This window comes from Corylus avellana, chromosome ca8 (assembly GCF_901000735.1).
Source record: "Corylus avellana chromosome ca8, CavTom2PMs-1.0".
Lineage (NCBI taxonomy): Eukaryota > Viridiplantae > Streptophyta > Magnoliopsida > Fagales > Betulaceae > Corylus > Corylus avellana.
In genome coordinates, this window is record NC_081548.1 from 5,713,541 (window position 1) to 5,731,830 (window position 18,290).

Sequence of the window (18,290 nt, forward strand, 5' to 3'; positions counted from 1 at the left end):
TAAGTGTTGAGTGAAAAGAGTGCAAAATAAAATAAAATAAAAATCAAAAGAGTTTTTGACCTTGTGGTAATATCTTCAACCCAATGATCATTTTAACTCCTCATTGTTGCTCCAATGCCTTGGTCATGAGGTAACAACCAAAACCCAAGTCTTTTTGAGGTTTTTTGTCTTGTGGTATGGGCATGAAAGCGCATCTCATATCGCCGTCGCCGACCGCCTCTAGCCACTGTAGTCGAAGAAAATCAAACTCAAGGTTTCAGCATTTTGCACCTTGAGTTTGAGGGGGATGTTAAGAATATTATGTTAGGGTTATTTATTATTCTAGGGTTTCCTTAGCCTACTAGTTTTACATTTCCTTAGTATACTAGGTTACTTGCCTATCACCCATAGCCTCTTTATAAATAGAGGCATTTGTAATACTCTTAATTCAATCAGTCTCAATACAATGTAGTCTATTACATACTTCTGCTCTCTCTCTTCTCTCTCTTAATGTTATATTTAATATAGTCATATATATTTTATCAGACATAACGTAAAGATACAAAGAAACTAACCTGATACAGAGATCAAGAGTCGGTGAAGTGTGGGGAAAAACCCTATTTGCAGGTTGAGTTATATAGAGATTGAAGTCAGTGGAGAGAATCCTAGAGAGTCTGGGATTGATTAGAAATTGAAGTCGGTGGAGAAAATTCAAGAGAGGCTGGGATTGGAACCGGTTAAATTTTAAAACAGAGAAATAGAAAACCCTAAAACAGAGTTAAATTTTAAAACAGAGAAATAGAAAACCCTAAAATAGAGAGAAAAAGAGGAAAACATTGGAAGAAGAGGAAAAAGAGAGATAAAAAGCTTAGAGATCAAAAACAGAGAGACAGAGAGAGAGAGAGAGAGAGAGAGCATGCCTTAGAGGAAGAGACAGTGTTTCCATCGTTAGAGAGAAGGAAGAAATGACGTCATGCCATAGAGGAAGAGACGTTGTTTCTGTCGTTAGAGAGAAGAAAGAGACGACGTCAAACTTAACCGGTTCAGTTTTTAAAAGAATGTATTAAAAAACTGGTTTTGACTTTTTTTTAAAAAAATAAAAATAAAAATTTAGACTACTTGTAGAGAGTGATTCGGCTTTTATATATATATTATCAAACAAATTTTTTTTCTCACAAAAATTTTAATTTTAATTTTTTTTTTTTTTTTTACTTTATATCACATTAATCAATTTATTTCTCATTTTTCTTCACATCGTATGAGTTTTTTAGTAATTTGGGTTTAATTCCAATTATGAAATATGTGTTACCAAACTAAAAAATTTGAATAATTATACAATTCCAACCTCCTCTATTTCTGATAATAACAAATTTTTTTCCTAATGAAATACTCATTCCACAAATCAAACGAGGCCCAAGTGTTAAAAGCTAAAACTTACTCACTTGTATTTTGCAAAAGTGTATGCTCGTATTATGTATTGGATTGCAAAAAAATTGTCATTTACTGGTCGGTTGCAGTTGCTTTCCTCCATCCTCTACACTGTCCAGGTGTATTGGTCTTTTATTTTTATCCTTCCCAAACAGATTATTCATCACTTAGAGCAAAAATTCAATAGATTCCTTTGGTGTGGTTCTGGTGTTGAAAAAGCTAGAGAGATTGGAGGACTGGAATAAGGTTTCAATGCTTAGACATATCTAGAACCTCTTTGTGCAAGTTGGATCTCTTTGGGTGAAAGAGTATTTGCTAAAAGGCAAATGCTTTGGCAAGTTAAGATCCTTCAAGGATGCTCTTAGAGTTGGAGGAAACTGTTAAAATTGACAGATCTTGCTAGACAATTTATATCTTGTAAGGTAGGGAATGGGGGAGCATATATTTTATGGCTTGATGATTGGCATCCTGTTGGGGTGTTACTTGATGCTTATGGTCATCTTGTCATCTATGATAATAGGAAGTAATATCCATGCTCAGTTGTCCTTTGCCATCCGATCCTTGAAGGGCTTTGGCATTGGAAGGCAGCAAGGCCCGGCCACCTCATTAATTTTCATTTTTTTTTTTTTTTTTTAGGGTTTAGCTTTTATATATATTTATTATTTTAGGACACATGGCATTTTTATGTGGTGACTGAGTGTAATCGAACCTAACGGAAGTATTAAGTTGGCCTTTTTCCCGTAAGTCATGTACTATTTATGATAAGATTTAAACTCCAGGTGAAAAAAAATAAAAATGTGCAAACCCGAGTACTAATAAAATATTTAACTCTAAGTTCTAATTAGACAACATCCTTCCATATAAGATCATGTAAAGAGCCATTTGACTAATTTAAGATTTTATAAATTCAAAAGAAAAAAACTGCACATGAATCGGACAATTGTGTTGTCTTTGTAACATACTTGTAACTTTATTTGCATTTTATGAGATAGTTTTTGCTTCCTTCAAACTCTCAAACCTCTTTAATATTTGAATTCTAAGAGATTCACAACATTTACAAATCATGGTCTACAATTGCAAAGAACGTACAAGGTGGCCTGTAGTTGCTCTCAATAAAACAGTAAATGAACAACTTAATAAGGCTATCTAATGGGCACACGAGTTCACAGCCATAATAGTGGGGCCTTGATGGTTCTTACAATTGTTAGGAAGTGAAGCTTACAATTGTAATCAGATTGAAGAAATATGATCCTCTCTATTTAAGTTGCAATGGAAAGATTATTTTATGGTCTAGATCTTGTTTTGCTGCATTTAATTGTGTATGTAGTCATATGCGTGTGTACTTTTTTTTTTTGAAAATAATATCCCTCTTCATTCAATCATGATAAGAACATCCAGAGCATGAAAGCTCTAAATCAGAAGAGCATGTTGCTTTAAAATTACAACATCACGGATACATGTGTACTGCCCTTTAACGATTCGTTTTGACAATGAATTTGTGCTCCATTAGATTAGGACGCCATTTATGTACTGCAACAATTAAAGCGAGCATTTATTTTTCCATGAGTGGATAGTTACTATAAGGAATAAGATCCTTTCCTGTCCATCTTGAATTGGATAATATTCAGTTAATGGTCAGAATCTCTTTAGAGAGATCATGAGGTCATAAATGAGACACATGTTTATAAACAAAAAATAATAATAAAATAATATATATTTTTAAAAATAATCAAAAAAGAAAACAATCAAAAAATTTAAAAAACTAAGGGGTGGCCGGCCACCCCAGTTGGGGCTGGGTCTGGCTTCGACTAGCCTAGATCGTCAGTCTGGGGTGGCCGAAGCCACCCCATGGCCATTAGGGGTGGTCCAGCCACCCCCAAGGGCCAAATCAAAAAAAATAAAAATTTTGATTTGGCCCTTGGAGGTGGCCGATACCGGCCCTTGAGGGTGGCCGAAGCCACCCCCTAGTGCCAAATTATTATTTTATTTTATTTTTTTGATTTGGCCCTTAGGGGTGGTTCGGCCACCCCCAAGGGCCAAATCAATTTTTTTTATTTTTTTTATTTGGTCCTTGGGGGCCATGAGCCACCCCCAGCCCTAATTGGGGTGGCCGGCCACTTCTTAGTTTTTTTTTAAAAAAATATTTTTAAAATATTTTATTATTATTATTATATATATATATATATATATATATATATATATATATATATATTATTTTTTATTTTATTAATGAGACATGTGTCTCATTTATGACCTTAAAATTTCTCTATAAAAATTTTAATCATTAACCGAATATTTTCTAGTTCAAAATGAACCAGATCATCTGTTCCCTACTATAAAGTGCTTTGACTAAAATATGCGGTGGGTCTATTAGTTTGCATTGACAATAGAAGGCCGTGGAAAATCTAGTGATGCCAACACTGGAGCTCGCGTTATCGCCTCATTGAGAGACATGAAGGCTCGATTCGCTTCATCAGTCCATTTGAAACCATCTTGTTAAAGGGTTGAGTCAATGGGCGGGCTATGGACTCATAATTGTGGACAATAATACCCGATTAGCCCGAGGAGCCTCTGTAAAGCCTTTAAAGACTTGGACTTGGGCCATTCCAACATTATTGGAGTGTACAACAACTCCCATTCAGCCAATAACATGGCCCTAAGAGTAAAAATGTGGTTACGGTTAGCGGTTAGTGGCTAAAACCACTAATCATAATTACCTAGGCGGTTAGTAAAATTTACTAACTACCACCGCTAACCGCTAGGCGGTTAACCGTTAGTTAACGGTTATTAAATAAATAACCGCCTCTGCTAACCGATTTTTACAAGTTGGGCCTTTTAGACCACTTTTGAGAGTTGGGCTTTTTTTGGGCTCACTTTAATCATTTTTCCCCCTTTTTTTTCTGTTGCCTTTTAAAGGCCGTTTTAGCATCAAAATTTGCTATATACCTCAAATTGGGCTGAATTAGTATAAAAGGAGCCCATATTAAAAAATTTAAAATATTTGACTACAAATTTACATTAGTTTACATTTACTTGCACTAAAAAAAATTCCTTAAATGCATTTCATAACTTGTTAAGAATCAAGTTATGGACTTATAAGTTTATTTTTTATAACATACATTGGAACTAAGTCTCTAGATACTTAATTGTTGTATTAGTATGAATTGTATACTTATGACTTATCTCATATATATATATATATATATATATATATATATATAATATAATTTGTTATTATATAATCATATGATTTAATCATTAGTTGATCATGTGCCATAATCATATAAATTATAATGATAATACATTAACACTTCAATTGTAGTTATAAATAACACATTGTTTAATCCAATGCCAATTAATAATTAATTTGATATTATATGAAATGTGATTATCATTGTATATGAATAATATGAATCATATGATTAACTTGATTAAGTATTTGAATTGTTATTGAATCAAATGATTAAGTATTAATCTTATACATTTATATTATTCAATATGCATAAATGTATAATTATAATTTATAACATATATGGACTTATAAGTTTATAACATACATTGGAACTAAGTCTCTAGGTACTTAATTGCTGTATTAGTATGAATTTACATATTTATGACTTATGTCATATTATATAATCATATGATTTAATAATTAGTTGATCATGTGACATAATCATATAAATTATAATGATAATACATTAATACTTTAATTGTGGTTATAAGTAACACATTGTTTAATCCAATGCCAATTAATAATGAATTTGATATTATATGAAATATGATTATCATTGTACATGAATAATATGAATCATATGATTAACTTGTAGACTTATAACTTATGAGTTATGTCATATTTTATATGTATTATTTGTTATTATATAATCATATGATTTAATGATCAATTCATCATATGATATAATTATATAAATTATAGTGATAATATATTAATACTTAAATTGTGATTTAATTATCTAAAAAAAATTATAATTTAATCATCAAATGATCATGTTATAAGTATAAATATTATTATTATTATAATTATAAAAATATAAAAATATATATATTATATAAAAATGCGGTTAGCGGTTATGGTTAGTAAACCCAATAATCGCTAACCGCTAGGCTTACTAACCGTAACCGCTAGGCGGTTAGCGATTTTTCACTAACAGCTAGGCGGTTAGTAGTTTTTTACTAACCGCTTTTAAGGCGGTTAACGGTTATAATAGTTACCGAGTGGTTATTGGCCCAAGTAATTCACCTTAACCTATTTTTTGAAACGTATCTCATTGCATGCAATTTGAAAATGCATATTTTTTTTTTTACGTTTTCAAATCGTAACTTTTTAAAAATGCACTTTGCAACGATATATTTTCTACGAGTTAGTTTAAAATCACACTTTAATTATACGAAATTTCAGTGACGAACGCACTATAAACTATCTTGAAGACTTCCTTTTTCGTTGTGATAGAATAAGAAAATTGATCATGGCTATTATTATATTTGACCGCTCTCTAGATCCATTTTCACTGAAGCTCTAAAACAAAGAGATCTATCGGCTACAAAACAAAACCACAGGCGTGAATGAAAAAAAAAAAGAATCTGTCGAAAGTTAGAAGAATTTCTTCATTTTTCAATTTCATTTACACTTGACAGACGAATTTTCAGCTTTACTTTCAACATCTAGTTGGCCAGAAATCAAATGAAGCAAAAAAAAAAAAAGAGTTCAAACTTCAATTTTTTAACACCTATTTGAACAAGAATTTAAAATGATCACGAAGAACATTATGAAGAAAGTGACTTTCTACCTTAATTGCTTCAAACTCTTTCTCTCTAAATTCTCCTTCGTTTTCTTCTCTATATGTTGGTTGACTAACAACCCCTTACTTTGTATTTTGATTTTCTTCGTAATAAGGTAATAATACATGTATTTATAGGTAGTTCCTACCATCCATTTGATTACACGAAACCCATTTGTTGTTAAGCCTCATACAAAAATATTATGAGAAATGCTACACTTACACCAATTTTCTACTCCTATTTTTTAGAGATATGTTACAGTGTAATATAATGTCTACATTTGACCCATATTTAGTAACTTGTTTGATGGAGAGAGAGGATTTTAAATTTCAATCCTACCTTTCTTGTGATTGTCCATATGCCACGTCACTAAAAATGGCAGCATTTCTTCATTTTTTTACGAGTCATGATTCAGAACACGCCAAGCTAAATTTTTTTTTTTTTTTTTTTTTTCAAAAAAATTAAAATAATAAAAAAAATCACGGCAGGCGTGCTTCACTGTTGAAGCACGCCGGGCGTGCTCAATATCTTTACCCTTTTTTTACACCCTGAAGTGGCAAGATCCACATCAGATTTCCACTGCCTCTTTTTTCTAAACCCAATGACGTGAACCGGCAGTGGAGACCTTTCTTCCTTCTTCTGAAAATTATTTTCTTTATTTTCTTTCTTCGCGTTTGAGAAAATTTTTCAAGCTTGAAGATTATTCTCTCATATCTGGTTTCTTCTTTCTTTTGAAATGAGAAAACAACAGAAGGAAACGAAGAAAACCCATTTCTGTGAGATTTTCTGGGTGTGTTGTTGCGGAGGGAGGCTTAGGGAAACTGAACTAAACATGGAGAATCTTAAGAGTGAGCATATGTAGAATCTGTCAAGAGACATATTGCAAGCTAATATACCAAAAGAAACATAATTTTTGAAAAACACAATTTGAGAAAAACATGGCATTGTTTTAATTTAGCATAATTAAAAGAATAATCTAATTGGTTGTTTATTTATTTCGTTACTTATATTTTTAAATTTTTTAAACTTGATCCCCCTCAATACTTTGTCACTAACAAATGGACAACAAATTCTCCCTGGAGAACCCTAAACGAGATGCACAAACTGAATATATATATATATAAAATCATCCCTATGGGCATTTTTTCACGATCTCTACAGCGTAATACAATTGAAGGTAAAGTTTTCGTCTAAAACATCAATTGGGACATGTCTCCCTCTCGGTCATCTCCCAAACTCTCCCTCAATTGAAAGTAACAACGGTTTTGAAGCGTAACATGATTTTCATGATCGATATGACCGAAAGGGAGACGGGTCCCAGTTTATGTTTTAGACGAAAACTTTTTGAGTTAACAGTGGTTTGTTGTTAAGTTTTTGTTTAAAAAAACATATGAGAAGCACATGTGTTGGGACACATGGCAGCTTTAGGAATTAGGTTGGAGGAAAATTGTCATTCCCAAACCCATTTTCTCCCCCCACCGGCACTGGTGTGAGATTCTCTCTCCTCCGAGCGTCTGCCGATGATCACCTTTTTCTCACATATCTCTCTCTCTACAAAACGAGGGAGGATAATTTTTGAGGTAATTTCACACTTCTCTCTCTCTATCGGTCATCCCTCACCCGATGACCTCTCTCTTATCTACTAAAAACGACCACGTTTAACAAATCTAAGACCCTTTGTAGATCCCTTTGTTTTCATTTTTTCCTCCTCTGACCTCCCGAAACCCTAACCTCGCTCTGCAATTGAAAAATTCTCGAATGTCGAGTCTCCCATGCCCAGTGGCGAAGCTAGGATTTTGATTGAGAGAGGTCAAAATTAATATATATATATATATATATATATATATATATATATATATATATATATATAGTGACAAAATAAATAAAAAAATTCAACAAAAATTTAATTTTTGTTTAAAACATATAATTGTAACTTACAATTTATTTTGCTAGGGTTCATCAAACTGGAAACTGTTGTAACAGATTCTGATTTTATTGATTGATATGTTTTAGGACAACATTCATTAGAAAGTTGGGGAGTTAGGATCCATGAGAGTTGAGGAGCTTTGACCTGGCGGGAAAAGCATAATTGTAACTATCAAGCAGAGGGAGAATAATCTGTGAAGTGCTATTTGGATCATATTTTTGCCTCTTCACTCAGTTTTACCATACAGTTTTAGCTATGGTGTTAATTTATGTTATTTCAATGTTATGAAACAATAGGTTTTAGATGCTTGCTAGGTACCTTTGACTATATCATATGGCTTAAGTAGGGTGAGTTCATTCCTTGTTGCAGAACAAGGGTGCAATAGTTTTCTCGTTTGTATAAATATATTGATGCATAATAGCAGTTAGAAGCTAAATTTATATGAATATCATATCATTAGCTTTTGGCATGCTAAGAAGCAGCCTGTTGTCTTGAGATTTAGCACAGAAGTTGAATATCGTGCCATGGCCATCACAACTGCTGAGCTCTAATGGCTTCGAATGCTACTCAAAGAATGTGCCATGGCCATCACAGCTGCTGAGCTCTAATGGCTTTGAATGCTACTCAAAGAATTGCAAGTTTCTCTCCATGATTCTCCTGTACTCTGGTGTGATAATACAAGAGCTATTGCCTTAGCTTCCAATCCCATCTACCATACTCGTACCAAGCATATAGCAGTTGACTACCACTTCATCCGTGAGAAAATTCGTCACAAAGATCTTAGTATTAGCTACATTCCAACTCAAGATTAATGTGCCGATATCTTCACAAAGGGTCTTACCTCCTCTTGTTTTCTTTTCCTTAGAGACAAACTCATGTCACTCCCTCTCCCATTCGTTTGAGGGGGCTGTTAAGGAACCAATAAAGTCTGTTTTGGATTCACTCTTTGAATCCAAATAGATCTGAACCACTCTCTAGCATTATCCTTATCTCTAGCATTATTCTTATAGTTGTTTTTATCTTTTCCCTTTAGTGTTCTAGTTGTATTTGTTCTACTTGTTTGTATTGTATTAGTTCTCCTAATTTGTATCAAGTTTGGGTTTGACAGGTTAGGGTTTGGTGACTTAAAATATCAACTATAATTTCCATAAGGAGATTTGGCATGAATGCTAACTAATGGGTTTAAAATTGAGTTCTCAATATGGATGAGGAATTGGCTTATCCATATTGGCTAATTGTTCAACATGATCGTATTTTAGTACATAATATTTTGATACAACTGTTGAACTTTTTATTAGAACATAAATATTAAAAGATAAGAAGACTATACAAAAGTTTAAAGTCTATTACACTTATGTCCGTTTCAAATGTTACCAAAGTCCATTCCACTTCACGTTCTAATAGTTACAGAAAATGAATAGTCTCAATTAATGTGGTTTTATTTAATTGTTATTTAATACAAATGTAAGAATGTCTCTAATCGAGTGTGAGAGACAATTATAATTAGAGTTGTTTGAGTTCTATTATGCTATTAGAGCTATAGGCTAGCGCCATTCGATCTTGTCATTTCCCACACAGGTAGTGCCTTGGCTAAGTTCTCCAACAACATTGTCATATTTTTTTTACTTAGTTTTGTGGTGTTGTGCTCAAACCCGTCGACCCTACATATTAGCCATTGGTTTATCTTCATTAGATATTACCAGATCTGGTCTTAACGAATGTCTCTTTCTCTCTTCTCAATCATTGTTCCTTAATAAGTGACCGCTGTGTCGAAGACATGTTTCACCGTTGGCGCACCCTCATCATCACATTTTCGGCCAAAGTAGCCGATGTCCAAGTTACAGCCATAATAGCCACTACTGGCCAAAGTAGCTGATGTCCAAGTTACAACTATAGTAACCGTTGCCGGCTAAAATTTGCCGATGTCAAAATCCTGGTAAAAAGTAACCGATGCCGGCCAAAAAGTTACTGATGTTCAAGTACGGCCAAAAGTAGCCAATACCAGCCAGAGTTGCTGAAGTTCCAGTTTCGGTCATAGCTGCCGATGTTATAATTTAGCCAATAGAAGTCATTTCTCAGCCCTTTAATGTTCAAGATCAAACCTCAACATACATGATTTACCGTTGGGTTTGCGGGGACGTATTAGAACTGTAACATCCCCAGCCCGTTAGGGTTAGGTTTGTTAATGATTTTCTTACTCGCAAAGATCCATAAGGTTTATCAACTAACAATACTAGTATAACAATGAATGCATGAAAGTCTAGAATATCATGTCTAAAAATAATAACTAAACTGAAATATTCTTGTTTAACAGAAATATGTCTCACAACGAGATAGAGATCCTTATTAAAATAAATCTATCAATCTCTGAAAGAAAACTGTGCCAACGCACTTATTAACTTGACTAATATGAAATCATAAGAAATCCTAAATACGCCCGCCCCCATTCCGGCCTCCTAGTGCAGCCTGGTCACCACCTGAAACAAGAAATAAAAACTGGTGAGCCCAAAGGGGGCCCAGTAAGTGAAATCCACAGCCATGAGCAGTTTTACTCATTGTCCCGTTTTGAAAAATGGAACTCATAACTACATATGTTCCCAGTATATTTTTAAAGAAAACAGAAAGCAAATAAAATATATTTTCATCAATAAAATTTATGATAGTCTTTATCTCATACTAGGGCTCATGTATACTGTTACCCCCATATACCAGGGTTGCGCGGTCCTTGCGACCTGGGATGAGATACTGTGGCCGCAGCCCCGTCCCCTGGCCAGCCGATTAACTCTGGGTGCACTCAGCATGGCAAAAATAAAACTATGATGGAACCACCTTCTGGCAGAGCCTCCTTCAGCGGTTGCGCCTCCATCCTTAGCATCGGTACCGAGCTTTTCTCTTGTTTTTCTTGGGCCAAAAATACACTCCTCCCTACATGTGCCCTCATTTTATAACATTCTTTTCTCATTGCTTGTACTTCTCTAGGGCAACATGTAGGAGGGTTTATGATCATTGTCTCAAAATTCTCTTTATAAACATCACTATTTTCACAATATTTCTTTTTTCTCAAACTTGTCATGCATGTAGCAAAATTTCATAATATAAACAAAATAATCATTTGCAATTGAAAACAAAATTGCATAAATAGCATGACATGATCATTTTTATAGAAGGGATAACAAATTCACTTACCTCTTGACTGCAGTAAAATTTTCCTTTGACTGCTAACTAATCTCCTGAAGGAAATACAAACACATTACTACCCTCATACACGCCACAACAAAACATTCTACTACTATTATGAGTTGGCTTGCTAATCAATTGAGAATGAACTTACTTAGGTATTTAGGTATATTTTCTCATAAAATTTTCAGAATTTATTTTATTTAGTAGTACTCCTTTATATATATATATATATATATATATATATATATATATCTTAATGCACTTTAAATTATTTGTCTATAAATTTTTTTCTCTCATTTATTCTATTTCATCTATATAAATAGATAAGTATACTGCCCACTCTCCCACTTTCATCTATATCTATGTCAGTACACTTTAAACTCTACCATGCATGTATAATATACACGTCGTATACTATATATATGAAAAACCTATAACTTTATATGTGTTGATATATTTTAAGTACTATATATATATATATATATATATATATATATATATACCTTATATATATATATATATATATACCTTGAATCATTATAAATATATTGAACAATCAGATGTACATATATTTGAAATCCTTCAACTCATTATATATATTTACATATTTTGGAACAATCTAGATGTACATATATATTAAAAATCATTATATATATATATTTCATACATGACCATAGCTGACAGTGAGAGTCTACGGCTAGAGTGGAAAAGAAGAAAATAATATTAATGGGAGAACTTGTTAAAACAACAATTAAGAGGGCTGGTTTTTAAAAACCGTGAGTTTGGCACGTTGTCATAACTTTATTTTCTCTAAGGACAAGTAGGTGTGAGATATGCAATGGAATCACGTATAGAGTAAAAAATGAATCCCTTTTCCCCACTACAAGTCAACACGGTAACCAAGGCTACAATGAACAATAACTTTCACTCCACTTGCTTTTGAATGAGTATATGTAATAATAAGAAGAAAAGTTGTGAGTCCAAGGTCATACCTGCAGGGCTGACACTCACGTTGAGGAGGAAATTGCACCTAGACTTGGTGTGCGTGGATTACTGAGAGAGAGAGAGACGTAGTACTAGGGTTTGTCTTATTTGTATAAATAAGTTTGGTAAGAGGAGAAAAGATAGGCGGCGCTTACACTTTAGGGTTTTCATTCATTTTTTTTATTTTTTATTTATTTTATTTTATTTTATTTTTTGTTTTAGTTGACGCCTAGGGCTTCCCATATATATATTATTACTATTTATATTTTACTCTTTTATTTTATTTACTTATTATTGTTATCATTATTATTATTATTATTATTATTATATATTTTTAATTTGTCCATTCTCATTGTTAACCTAAGCCAACTTTTTTTTTTTTTTTTAAAAAAAATCTATGAGTCAATTAAAAATACTCTAAAGGGACTCAGGATTGTCACAAGAACATTATTATTAAAGGACAAGAAGACTACTCCAAAGTCTATTACACTTCCGTCTGCTTCAAATGTTACCAAAGTCCATTCCACTTCACATTCTAATAGTTATAGAAAATGAATAGTCTTAATTAATGTGGTTTTATTTAATTGTTATTTAATACACATGTAAGAATATCTTTATTTAAATAAATTGAGAAGTCTCCAATGTAATGGAGTGTGAGAGACAATTATAATCAGAGTTGTTTGAGTTCTATTACTTTTTACTTGGAAATAGAATACTCAAAGTTGCACCTATTATTATTGTCTTAGCAAAGCCGTGGTGCACAATGAGCTTTTAGTATAGACTAGTTAGCATCTCTGCACCCATAGAAAAGTTGTCTAGTGAATAGTGATTACTTTTGGCTTTTCTAGGAAGTTTTTTGTTTGTGTGATTGGGGGCCAGTTCCAGGCATGAATGATCTTCATAGAGGCCTCTTTTTCCGAAAAGTATCTTATGGGATATATGATGAGATAATGTGGTGGATTTTATTTTTTATTTTTTTTATTTTTACTTTTAAATACAGCATGAGGTTGAGAGGTACGTCTAGAAAGTTGTGTATGACATGACAAAATTGAGGTAGATCCGGATTGGACTCTACCTTAATTGCTACCTTAATCACTTTTTTCATTATGAAGAAAGTGATTTTCTACCTTAATTGCTTCAAACTCTCTAAATTCTCCTTCGTTTTCTTCTCTATATGTTGGTCGACTAACAACCCCTTACTTTGTATTTTAATTTTCTTCTTAACATGGTGAAAATACATCTATTATAGAGAGTTCCTTACACCCATTTTCTACTCGAGATATACTATAGTACAATAAAAAAAACTATTTTTAACCCATAAAAGTCTTTAAGTGTCAAGAGGCCACAAGTCCTATCAGTGAATGAGGCCCACAACAACTATAGATGGGACCTGTAATATCTTACCACCTAAAACTTTTATGGGCCAAATTTTTTTTTTTTTTTATTGCACTACAACATCTCTCTTTCAATCTTTTTTTTACACGCTGCCACGTCAGATTTCCACTGCCAGTGGAGACCTTTCCTTTCCTTCTGAAAATAATTTTCCTTTTTTCTTTCTTCGCATTTGAGAAAAAATTTTAACCTTGTTTCTCTCATATCTCTTTTCTTCTTTCCTCTGAAAAGACTGAAATGAGAAAGCGAAAGAAAACAGAGAAAACCCATTTGTACGAGATTTTTCTGAGTGTGTTGTTGCAGAGAGAGGCTTAGGGAAAGTGAACTAAACATGGAGAATTTGTCATAGACATATTGCAAGCTAATATACCAAAAGAAACATAATTTTGGAAAAACACAATATGCAAAAAACATGGCGCCATTTTAATTTAGCATAATTCAAAGAATATGCTAATTGGTTGTTTAATTATTTTGTTACTTATATTTTAAAATTTTATTTTTTAATCTCGACACTCAATAAAAAGTCTGGCTCCGCCACCGAGCACCACAAAAGTCTAGCTACCGTGCATCTATGCCCGCTGGAAGCGTTGACACCTTGTACAAGCATGAATTTGAAATGAGATCATTTATATGGTAGATGACTCGGAGGACTTACTTTGTCATTAACAAATAGACAACAGATTCTCCCTGGAGAACCCTAAACGAGATCCACAAACTGAACATTTACAATGCAAAATTTATCCCAAGTGAGGGAATACACGTGTGTGTGTGTGTACATATATATATATATATCATCCCTATTGGCATTTTTTCACGATCTCTACAGTGCAATACAATCAACTCTAGCAGTTGCAGTACTGTAACCCTATAATATATATATATATATAGTCTCAACTTTAAACCTTACAAGAGCAACTTGAGATGAATCGAGATCTATTGAAAATTCCTGATTCAGCCTTGTGATGACGTTTTCTCCGCATATCCCCCAAAGCTTTGACAAAGTAATAGCATATTACCCATAAAACGGGGCCAAGCCAAAATGGTTCAAGATCTCTGATGATTTTAGAGCAGCTTGAACAATGCCAGAGCAGGTAAAGAAGGGTAGACCAAAAAGGTGACAGGAACAAAAAAGAATGAAGGTAAAAATGCCTTTGGTTTTCACCGTCAATTTCGAAAGGATGGCCCTTTCAAATAACCTCGCAATCCATTTTTCCTCAAACAATGTGTGACAGTTGAAACTTCATTGCTTTCGTTGTCACCAAAAAATTTACCTTGGCGAAAACTAAAATTCCTTTAGCTGTAATTTTCCTCTAGCAACAAACTACATGTACTGAGCCAACCATTGTTTACACATATCAAGCACAGGGAGTGCATTTGCATGTAATGCCTGCAAAAAAGTTGCACAAGGATGAGAAAATTTCGTTCTGATCCAATGCGATTAATATCAGACAAAAAAAAAAGAAAAAGAATTTTTGGTTTTTTTTACAAGTCAGCACAAGAGGGAGAGGGGGATTTGAACTAATGACCTCTACTACATTAGGTATGGTTCCAACCGATTGAACTACCTCTTGGGAAAAAAAAAAAAAACAAAAAAACAAATTAAGATGTTAGATTGGACAGTATGGATGGTTCATTCAACTCAATTTGGAAAGGTGTTGGCCCATGCTGCATGGACCAAAGAATAGCATCAAGATAGACCAAACCCTGTGAGACATGAACCCTATATGCCATCTTATAGTCTAGTATGTTAATGCGGGACAGATGACTCTTGACACCTACTTTTGGTTGAGAGCAGGGCCCATAAAACCTCCTTTTTTTCTTGGTGTTACCAACAGTATAGACATGCTGACCCTCCCTTCCATTCAAGGTGGCGAGGAGTTACCCTGCCCCATGGCTAAGCAGTAGGGGATGAGTGCTGCATCTTAATCATTACACCAATGTTTACTAGGATGATTTGAGGGTCTTTGCTTGCAGCTAACAAAGACACCAAGAAATAAACCCTCCCTTGTGCTAAGACAATACCTCCTGCCTCAGCATATGAGGAGGGCGTGTCCTACTATCTTTTGATGCTGGAAAGCTGCTCTAAAACCAACTCAATCAGTAGGACAAACTGCTGTACTAAAGTTTAATGCAGGATCTTTAATTCCACCAAAGTATAAGAAAAGAAAGAATTTCTTAAGACAGCTTTAGGGAACAAGGCTATGACACTTTGTTTTTTAAATAAAAGGTTTCAGGCCTTGGGTATGTATTTGAGTGAGGGCTGCAACACTTGCAGGAAGTTAAAATACAACATACATAGTGAAGAGGCTGAGAGAAAAGGACATTAGAAGGGAAAACAAAAATATCAGACCTCAGAGAGGATATATTACAAACCCAAAATATGGCATCACCCAACACCAACATACAAGAACTAAATATAATTCATCAAACACCTTTTTATTTATTATATTTTTACATTTAATTCTCTCTTTTCCGGAACATGCCTCTTACATCATCTTTGTAATGCCCTACCCTAGAGTAATTATGCAATATTATAATTACCACGTGACATTACTACTATTCTTTGACAATGACTAGCAGTGGAAAATGTTACAAGATTTTTCTTTTCTACATCCAAAACTAGGGATGTAAATGAACTAGTTCGTTTGTCAACCTGCTGGGGATCGGCTCGTATAAGTTCGACTCGACTTCAGTTCATTTAATATATGAGCCGTTTATGAACACAAAATTACACTCTATTATTAAATGAGAAATACTCATATAAATTCGGCTCAACTCGATTAATGTTTGTGAACATAGCTCGTATAAGCTCGGCTCGACTTGTTAGCTCGTTTGTACATCTTTGTGTGTATATACACACACGCATATTAGGGCCGGCAATTTTGACACGACCCGCGAACCCGATACGAACACGACACGAAAAAATAGGTATTGGGTTTGGGCTTATCGGGTTCGGGTCGTAATCGGGTCTACCCGATTAAGACCCTGTAATTTCGTGTCTGGCGGGTCGACCCGCAAGATACGGTTACTGTGCGGGTCTGGCGGGTCGACCCGCTAGACCAGTTTTTTTTTTTTCTTGCCCCTACCTCTTCCTCCTTTCTTCTTCTTCTTCTCTCACTCAGCTTCTCTCTTCCATCTCTCTCCTCCAGTCCTCATGCTTCCCCTCTTTTTCTCCGTCTTTCTCACAGTTTATTTCTCCTCTTTGGATCTCTCTCTCAAAAGTCTCACAATTTTTTCTCTGTGGAATGGAACATGAGATGAGACTATGAGAGACCCACTTATTCTTTTTTCAGCCTACCACGTGGACAATAAATTTTTGGCATTTAAGTTTTTTTTTTTTTTTTTTTTTTTTGGGTTAATTTCATCCACTTTATTCGGTTCAAAATCTGCCCACTCTCGAAAAAGAAAGAAAGAAAAAAAAAAATCTCCTCTGCCCAATGCACTTATACAGCCACTCTTAAAATTACAAATAAGAAAAATACAATTTGATAAAGAGTGGACTTATATCAATTAACGTGAATATATTTTCTAAATGCCAAATAAAATAACTCAAAAATAATTAAATACCATTAATAGATAATTAAATATTAAAAGTAATTAATTGGACATGCAATATTTTTTTCAAAGTGTTTGAAACTTTGAAATCACAAAATAATTTATATTGGTTTTTGGTAGATATAGTATAATATAATATTATTTTATATTAATTAAATATTAGTCTTACATCCCGCCCCTACAATAAGGAAATTCAGGCTCCGCCACTACTCTCAAATATATAGATATCATATTTTGTATTGAAATATACATAATTCTTTTTTAGTGGAATGTAATTTGAGCAAAATTAAATTTTTTTATACTAAAAATTATTTTAATAAATGAACTTAGTCAATATGCTTGCTTGTTTTAAGTTTAGGTGAAATCATGAGTTTAGTAATTTCTTTTGGAGTACAATTACGGTCACTTTCCATTTTTTTGTTTTGTTTTGTTTCTTATCCTTTATTAAAGCCTTTAATATCTTAGAACTCAATTTTTTGCATTGACTGTATTGATGTATTATTATTACAATATATATATATATTTTTTTAAAATTTATAGTTTAGGGTTTTAACGGGTCGTGTCTACCCAATTAGACCCGGTTATTTTAAAAGAGTAAAATGGGTCGTGTCGGGTTATCCGGCTATTTTCGTGTCATAATCGTGTCAGACCCGATTACCCGTTTAGCTAAACAGGTCGTGTCTGGGTATAAGCTAATCGTGTAACGAGTACTCGTGGGTCGTAATTGGGTCGTGTCAGGTACCCATTTTGCCACCCCTAATGCATATAATAATAAAAATAGGTTATATTTATATTAGTATGTCTATTAGTTCTTTCTCTTTCACCCTCAAATCCTCATCTGTCTCCCAGTAAGACCTCTTCTTTCCACCGTCTCTCGTTCATTTCTTTGCCAATACTAGATGGTGGTTAGGTTTCAGACCTTCGAATGATCTGTTACAAGTTTGTCTAACCTACCTACTTATTATTTGTCATCATTCCCTATTCCGTTGGGTGTGGCGAACAAGTTAGAGAAGCTTCAAAGAGATTTCTTTTGGGGCGGTCTCCATGA